The following is an 8,366-nucleotide window of genomic DNA, read 5'->3' on the forward strand; positions in this document are numbered from 1 at the left end:
TTTCTTTGTGGTGCATCTGTGTGAGACCTAGGATTTAAATGCAAGAAGGTAAGACAAGTTGTTCCTTTTCTTAGTTGTGGGTATGTGGCTTCGTTTTGTTTATGCCCATCTTTACTTTTTTTATTATTGGCGGATCGTGTTCAGCTAGATTGCCTTACAAGAATTATGTCATCTATTTTTTGCCAACTAAGGTATGTGAATCTAGATGAAATCCCTGGAAGGGTATGATCTCACCTGGACATTGATCATCATTAAAGTTATGCCCTCCCTGGAGGAACTATACTTGACAATATGTTCCTATCCGAAGCTCGAACTCTTTTTTCTACTGTATGCAGCAAACTTTTATGTTAGATTCTGTAAAAACTTCGCTATCATATAAAAACATGGGAAATTAGTAGCATGTGTTTATTCACTCTGTCCTATGACATGCAGGTGTGGAGTCACCTGTGTAAAATGGAAATGAATGAGGAGAGCACTCTTGTAGGATTGGACTGGGCATAGGTGCCCGATAACTAGACATGGAGGCCTGGATCCGACCTTCCCTGCTTGATCTTCCCTTTTTTCATGACCTCCCCGCTCGGTAACATACTTTACCTAACCTGGCCTAACACATTGAGGTAGTCTTATGCTCGGCTGATTCCTCAATGACATCTTATGGTAAAATATATAGGTTCGCTATGATCTTATGGTCTTTAAATAGGAAAGGTTTATTCTACTGCAAACAATTGCTGCCTACAATTGTCCTTTATTTGTATTTAGGGTGTAGAAATGTTTATGATTGTAATTGTATTCATTTTCTTTCTAGGACATATTAGGCTGATTTAGGAGAAAATTAAACAGGGGTGTGCACTTCAGAAGGATCTGTCATTAAAGGTAGGTTAACTCTGCAGAGATGCATATATTGAAATTTGAACATCCCTTCCTCTTATTCATATCTCAGCTTTTTTTTGCCTTGTGAAATGCGAAAATAGTTTAAGGTGAACCTCATGTTCATACTCAGTCTTGGATGAACAACATTACTTAGATGCAAACTGAGTTTGCATTTTGTGAGGAGTTGTGGCGGAGAGATACATGTATACATTTAATAGGGATAAATTCAATGTACGCCTGAGCAAAAAGAAAAATTGTCTGTTATGAGGTGCGTCTTTGAAGCTTCTTCAAGGGCGCGGAAGGAAGCACAGCCTCCTTATTAAAGGTAGCCTGAGCGAAAAATTGTCTGGTATGAGGTGCGTCTTTGAAGCTGCTTATTCAAGGGCGCGGAAGGCAGCACAACCTCGGGTTCTGTTACTTAGGGTTCTGCTTCGGGTTCTGTTACATCCTTGGCGAGCTCGAGACGGAAATATTTTTTTCTTTGTGTCTTGCTTGACTGATTTCCCCTTCTCTTGCTTCGGGTGGGGTGCTGTTACCTGTTACAACCATGAGTATTTTGTACTACCCTTGTAGCTTATTTTGTTTGATACATATGCCACAAAATATATAAGGAGGGCAGCCAATTCTCTCATAAAAATGATCTATGTATTCTCCAACCTGTTGAATTGGTTTTGATCCTTTTTAGGTTGGAGTACGAGTAAACCTGGTTTGGTTAATCAAGTCAAGAAATGGTAATGACAATGCATCTGTTGTTCCTTTTGATATGAATCTTATGCGGCGAGATGCATCAAAGTGGTTTATTGTACTCACATATGCTATTTCCTTCTTTTGTTAGCAATGATGCCATAATGAAGGAGGCCATCGTTGGCGAACAGTTCCAACAGCTGGCTGTGTTTGATAAGAATCTTGTCAATAGCTTTAAAGTACCGTTGTTGTTTTCTGAACACTGAAAATTTCCTACTCCGTGCTGTCGAGTGCTCATCCAGTTAGTCTGTTGAGTGTCGTCGATCCCCTAGGGTCTGCCCTGCCCCGTGAGTGACGAGGTGCAGTGTGGTCGCGAGATGAGGCCCGCGGACACCAACGTCGACACAGTGAACGCGGCATCCGCCTCAGTCAGCCTACCTTGGATCTGGTTAGTTTCTCTATCCATACCCTCCTGTGTGAATTGTATTACCATCCATGTCTCTATTACCGCATGGTTCTGGGCAATCAGTGGACTTGCAAGAGTTCAGAAATAATGCATCATCTTATTAATGTAATAGGCAACTTTTACGGTACCCTTGTACTCCAAAAGTAGGAGGTGGAGTACCAAACTGATCTAGCCGTCCGTGCTCTAGGACTAGTTAAAATTTCAATTTTCTTTATGTGCCAAAAGAAAAATCTGCAACAATTTGCAGTTTAACCCTCATAGCTATTCAGATCGGGACCCCCACTGCGCCGCCAGTGCCCCCGGGCCGTCCACGCCGCGCCAGCGCCCCGGCTTTTGGTCGCGCCGCCCGCGACCGACGCTTCCCCGCCGGCGACTGGTCGATTCCGCCGCCACCACTTCGTCGCGCATCCCCCGCGACCGACAGTAGCTCGCCGCCTGGTCCCCGCACTGTGCGGCCGCCCCCGCGACACACACTGCCCCGCCCCCGGTGTATTCCACTGCCCGCCGCCGCCCGGTTCTGCCGTTGGTGGCCGTCTGAAGCCGCCGCCTCCTGGCTGCTGACCCGATCGGCCATCTCCGCCTTCACCTGTGCGGTCGACCTGAGCTGGTTAGTATCCCAAATTTTAATCGCTACGTATAGCTTGTGTTTTTCCAAATAGTGCAAAATTTGAAAATAAACATACATAGGAGTTTCAATCTGTGTATCTCATTGTATTTGGAACCAATCAGTTGGTGTTCCCTGATGTTTAAATGGCCATACAGTAGTACTATGTTTGCAAAGAATTTTATTCTTGAATGTGTCTGTTCCAAGTGGTGTAAAATTTGAAAAGAAACAGCCTAGTTAGTCACTCTGATTTTTACATGTCTATAATACACCACAAAGACGCAAAGTAGTTTAAAAACCTGAGCTTATTGTCTAACCTGCTGCACGATATGCAATTGTGATGTGAGTTCTTCGTCAACCGTAGATTATTTACATAGTCAAAAAGATCAGACCATACTTTGTAAAGAAGATATAAAATCTGGGCATTCTTCAGGTACAGATTAAAACCAAGCACACTTGTAACCCTAAATTCTTTTAGCCCCACATATATATGCAACTTTTACGGTACCCTGGATAGTTGCTTCGCTTATAATAATTTTGGCAGATATGATAAAGATGTATCTAAGCATGATGGTTTGATAATGGCAGGTTTGGATGATGGATGCTAGTGGAGATCATGGGCATGAGAGTCCTTTGTCCGAAAGTAATTGTTCCCAAAGGTGCTCCATCTAAGAAGAGAATGAAGCCATTTCATGAGACAATCAGGGAGTCTGTAAAGCGCAAGAGGGGAGATCCAGGCGATGCAGCGAATGTGGCAATCTGAACCATGACATTCGCAAATGTCCTGATCTGGGGTATTAATTATGTATTCACGTTAATTGACAAGTATTTCATTTTTCTGCTGCTAGTTGAAACATCAGGCCTTGTTCGTGAACTTATGTTTGTTCATTTTGTATTACAGTAGAGGTTTAACTTGTTGCTCCATGGAAAAGTCGGCGAAAGCAAAAATTTCTGGAAGAACATGATCATGGTTATTGTGTTCCAAATGTAAATTGTGGGATCGAAATTGATGCTTTCTTACTCTGTTAGCAACAAATGGATATTCTGTAGACTTGGTGTTGAGATTTTTATTTGTAACAGTAAACTTGGTGGTTGGTGAATGGATTTCGTTTGGGATGTGTTCAAATTATTACCTCTCAGCACTATGGGAACTGAGGGCATAAGCACTCCCTGACAGACATAGTAGTCCATCTTCTGTATATGACTGCACGTCACTTGTTGTTTTTATTGTGAATAATCATATTTGTGGAATTATGGACCGATGGATGTACTGCATTTGCATGGATCATGTACTGCATTTGCATTTCTCGTTTTCACTGAATTATGGAGTGACTTTTCCATGGATCATGTACTGCATTTGCATTTCTCGTTTTCAGTCACGGTATGCTGTTTACAGGACTTTCAGTAACACAGTCCTGATCTTTTGGTCCTGGCATGATAAAAGTTCACCTTAGATAATCCATCGATGAATGTTACTCTACATGGTGGGAATCATTATCTAGCTAGGTATAATATAAACATTAACCAGAAAAGTGTACAATATTTCCTAAATTTGCATTTCTCGTCTTCAAGTATTTTGGCATTTGCCCTGTTATGAGCTTTGTTCTTCTCCTTGTAGTCATGCGATTGTGAGCATGCAAAATCAAGTTTGTTCTCTAGTTGTAAAATTTGTTGTTCCTTCTTGTCCTTCACAAGGTTCCCTGATGGAATCCAATGCATCAGTTCGAAGCCGCAGGGCAGTAGTTTAGCGTCTCTTCAGCATATTGGTTGAGAAGGTCCTCCAGAATTGATAAACTACAACCGCCCTGTGATTAATCACATCAGACCATATAAAAGTTATTGCAATGGAATTGAAGAATTCTAGAAGATATTGGAACCGCACATCAAGCAATTCATTGTGTTGTTTGTATCCTATTTGTCTGAAATAGAGTCATGAACACATACAACTTTTTGTATTTACAGAAATTCTGGCCTGCCATATCAAATCATATTAATACCGACATCAAAGTCTAGATTATGTGTAATTGTGTATGTTGTTCATTACGGCAATGCAATGCCCCTGATCTAAACTCTGAATCTAAGAACAAAATAAAAGTTTCACCATTATACTTATCCCAAGAAATTCCAAGCTTATGTAAACTCACTAACATTTTTTTAAAAGATGAAACTGCCACCTGCCAAAGCAAAATAGAGACTGGCACTAGCAGCAATTCTAAACCCAAAGCTAAGCAATTGAAAGGAAGCAATACAATGGTAGGAATAATAAGAGGGACTGGGGTTTGGAAGATTCTCACATGCTGAACATCTCGATGATCCTACTGCTGGAAGAACGTGCATCCGTCAAGGAAGCCAACCACCTTGCTGCACGGACGCTCCTCCCTTCCCCCGCGTCGGAGCCAACCCCCACTCCCGCCGCCCGGGCGCATCCGTCGAGGGAGTCAACGGCTGGTTGCGGCCGGTCGCTCTTACCTTAGGCCCACATCGCCGCCTGAGGGAGCCAACGGCCGAGCCACGCCGCCGCCTGCAGGGAGACGACCGCCGACGCCACGGCCGTGCCACACTGTCGACCGCACCCAAAACGCAAGTTCAGATATGAATGGATGGAGAAACTAATGGAGTACTGTACAAAGGAGGGGGCAGCAATTGGGGTGATAAGTTAATGGAGAAACTCACCGAGACGGAGCGCCGCCGTCGGTCGCCTTCTTCAGTCGCCGAAGAAGCTAGGGCAGACGGTAGCGAGGTAGGCAGACGTCGGAGAGGCCAGGGAGAAGGGCGAGGAAGCACCAGGGAGGGTGGACGCCACTGCCGCGCGTATCCTCGTCCCCCTCCTCAATCGGCGACGCCACGGCCCGCCGACGCCACCTCTCCCTACCCGGTCGGCACCTCCTGCGCTCATCCGTCGGGGGCGTGGGGGGCTAGCTCCCGCGCGTCTGCTCGTCCCCCTCCTCAATCGGCTCCAGATGCGCGCATCCGCCTGGGGGATGCACACCAAGGCCGGGCGGCGCCTCGTCCCCCGTCCGGTCGGCTCGTCCTCCTCTTCCCCCTGCGCCGCCAAGACGCCTAGGGTTCATCCACAGAACGAAAACGATTTGGAATGAAATGGATACCTAATGCGAAAATATCCTCCCACAAACAAATAATCACGTCAATACCCCTACCTGGTGGTAACTAATATAAGAAATTGTCTTTTAACCCTCCGTGGGAGGTACTCCACGACTTTGGCAAAAAAATTGAGTCAGTACTCTACCGCGTCAAAGTGGAGTACCAACGCGCGAGAACCACTCGATTGGCTACAATGGATGGTCCATATTACCTTGGGGGTACTGTAAAGGTCCTCATGTAATAAAAGGGGAACTCAGCAAGTGTTTGTGTTCTATACATTGTGGTCAACAGTATTTTGCCAGCCTCCGACTTGTCAACTTTAGAGTACTTATGATAGAAACTATGCAAATAAAATAGGTGTGGATTGATGTGGTCTTGCATTTTCATGATACTTTTAACTGAATTGCAAAGAGGACCTTTACAGTACCCCCACAAAAGGGCAATCCAAAATAAGATTGCAATCAGTCACACGCACCCTTCAACGAACATAAGATTGAAAAACCATAAATCTTCTGCTAGATGTGAACTGTGAAACAAGAACACTGAAGTTTTACGATCTAAGCTGCACTTTTATTGCTGATACTACATTCAGCCATTGTGATCATCGGTGGTTTCAAACAGCTTGTGGTGGTGAATTCTGCAGGTTTTAGGAACAAAACAGTTTATCTGTGTGTATGTGTATTTACTATTAAGTGGTGTTTCCTTGGATTAGTTTTGTCCTTTGCTTTATGTAAAGTGTTTTTCCTCATTGCTCTTTGATCATCGCCTGGTTCATCCGTGATTTGGCAGTGACAAGATAAGGAAGGAGAGGCATGCGTGGGAATTTATATGACGATGCTACGACTGATTCAGGTTATGTAGACGTTATTCATGACCAACCACGAGCCATATGAGGTGAGTATCTGAGATGTCATGGTCCACCTTCATGTGCATACATCAGATTTGGTTACTTACTCCACTGAAATATCAAAATATTACTTAGAAATTTCAACTTTTTCTGGTGATGTGACACAGACAACACCAGGAGTGGCATCACACAGCACTGAGTAGCATGAGGTGGTGCCGCACGAGCAACGACAGCTCCCTGCGTGATGGGATCCTCCTCCCAACGGTCGGATCATACTACCGTGAATCACATGCTGATCAATATTTACCACTCCTTTCCTTTTTGTGCGATTTCTCATGCAAACAGAGCACAAGCTATTGGATTCAGGTGCTCTGTCTGTTCAGCGTAATCCAACCGATGATCGGAAGTTGATAAAGCTTTTGCAAGAGGAGCTCCGAAACTATGTGAGCATTTAGCATTGAAAAGTTGAATTTTCCCTGATGATGATGTTATGTGAATATTTGATGGCATGCTTCTTTCATTTACTGCTTGATAAGGAAAGAAATCTTATCTCTGTCAGAAAACTATGTAACCTATCAGTGCTTCACATATATTGTAAACTTACATCACTCTTAGCAATAATCGCTGATCCAGGATATAAAATAGGGAGTTTTTTTTTTTTTTTTTTTTTTTGCTATCTTATGTAACTCTCTGAGCTGCCATACAAGTAGAGAAGGTTCTGGCTATGTAGGAAGTTTCATATATTTAGTTTGCATTTTTCTTCAAAAATATTTCATTGTTTGTAGCAGTACAAGCATAGCGTATTGGTGCACAAGTGTCTGATCTAAATTTAATTGATTGCTCATCAAGCAGCGGTGCTGACAATGCTAAGAAAGTAAGTTCATTTTTGTGTCTGTATTCCACTGTTATTCTTTGTTACCACATACATACTTTATATATTGCTCAAATGCCCAACAATTGACTATACTTTGATTCAAAAGGAAGAAATGCAGAACTACTCTTGTTGCCAAGGAGAGTTCACCACTCAAGGTCTCAAAGCATGTTATTTGTTTGTGTCTATATCCACGATATCTTTATCCAGCTAAACATGTCTGTATTTTTTGAACACAGATTAATATGAGTATGAGTAAAAACAAGACTCACTATTTATTGATACATATGCCATCACTATTCTTACAGTTGGTCCTGACCTGAAATAATGCAGAAAAGATCACATTCATGCATAGCGTCCTATTTTGTTTGTTGGCTTTCCACCAAATACTTTTAGAAGTGGTTCCTGCTGCCATATGTGGTAGTGTCATTTCCGTAGAATTTGATTTCTAAAAACCCGAAGCTGTAGTTCATGCTCATTTCAATACTGCCATTTCTAGCCTTTGCATGAACCTAGCTATATGAATAAAAGTTTTGTACCTGAACTCCCCACCTCACATAGCAATTGGGATATGACCACCTTCATTTCTGTTTGGAATCATAAGCGGTTCAGAAAATCATTCTAATTTATTCCCTTTCCAACTAAAGATTATTGGAACAAATAAAGCATCAGCTATCGTTCTTGGGTTATTAAAAAAACTTAACACTTTTCTTATCTTTGTAAACTTACTACTGCTTGCATATAGTTGGACTATTAACAACCGCAATTTGTATTTTATCCCAGCCAAGAGACAGGAAGTGTGGGTGGCCATGTGCACGGAAAGAAGAAATATTCCTTTTATCGCTATGGAGTTCATGAATGAGTATTGCCAACTATTTTATTTCAATTTACCATGCAAGAATGAGCTGCAATATATTCTGTA

General features: G+C 42.7%; 2 long non-coding RNA genes across 3 annotated transcripts; one reads left to right on the forward strand and one right to left on the reverse strand.

Annotated features, from left to right (window-relative positions):
- Positions 1–2,271: 2,271 nt before the first annotated feature.
- LOC127293361 (uncharacterized) lies at positions 2,272–3,766 on the forward strand. Of its 2 annotated transcripts, none has more exons than XR_007845713.1 (3): positions 2,272–2,627; positions 3,169–3,418; positions 3,526–3,766. It is a non-coding gene; the product is annotated as an uncharacterized lncRNA (long non-coding RNA). The 2 variants fall into 2 exon arrangements; XR_007845712.2 differs by having other exon boundaries at positions 2,275–2,627; positions 3,213–3,418.
- Positions 3,767–4,059: 293 nt separating this feature from the next.
- Positions 4,060–5,733, reverse strand: LOC127293362 (uncharacterized). Its single transcript, XR_007845714.1, has 3 exons — positions 5,298–5,733; positions 4,919–5,184; positions 4,060–4,429 (listed from the first exon to the last, which is right to left on the reverse strand). It is a non-coding gene; the product is annotated as an uncharacterized lncRNA (long non-coding RNA).
- Between the last annotated feature and the right edge of the window lie 2,633 nt (positions 5,734–8,366).

This window comes from Lolium perenne, chromosome 4, assembly GCF_019359855.2.
Source record: "Lolium perenne isolate Kyuss_39 chromosome 4, Kyuss_2.0, whole genome shotgun sequence".
Lineage (NCBI taxonomy): Eukaryota > Viridiplantae > Streptophyta > Magnoliopsida > Poales > Poaceae > Lolium > Lolium perenne.